The sequence below is a fragment of the Nannospalax galili genome, unplaced genomic scaffold (assembly GCF_000622305.1).
Source record: "Nannospalax galili isolate Female #2095 unplaced genomic scaffold, S.galili_v1.0 scaffold2124, whole genome shotgun sequence".
In the NCBI taxonomy this organism is placed as follows: Eukaryota; Metazoa; Chordata; class Mammalia; order Rodentia; family Spalacidae; genus Nannospalax; species Nannospalax galili.
In genome coordinates this window covers 1-389 of record NW_008351698.1, presented here as the reverse complement: position 1 = coordinate 389, position 389 = coordinate 1, and positions in this window count along the sequence as shown.

Genomic DNA, 389 nt, shown 5'->3' with positions numbered 1-389 from the left:
TTGTAGAAGATGAGTATTTCCAACAAGTCTAAAAATTATTCCAAATACTGGAATATTGGAAAGAGAAGTCAGAAAAATGCCAAAAAATGAATGAAAGCCAGTCATGGTGGCTTATGCCTATAGAGACTGAGGCAGGAAGACTGCCAGAAGTCCAAGACCATACTAGACTGCATAGGGAGTTCAAGGCCAGCCTGAGCTGCACAGTAACACCTTGCCTCAAAAACCCAAAATGAAGGGGAGAGGGTCTAGACATGATTAAGATATGTTGTATGAAATGCACAAAAATTCAATTAAAAATATTAAAAAAAAATTCAGCAGTGGGGCTGGGCGTGATGGCGCATGCCTTAATCCCAGCACTCGGGAGGCAGAGGCAGGCGGATCTCTGTGAG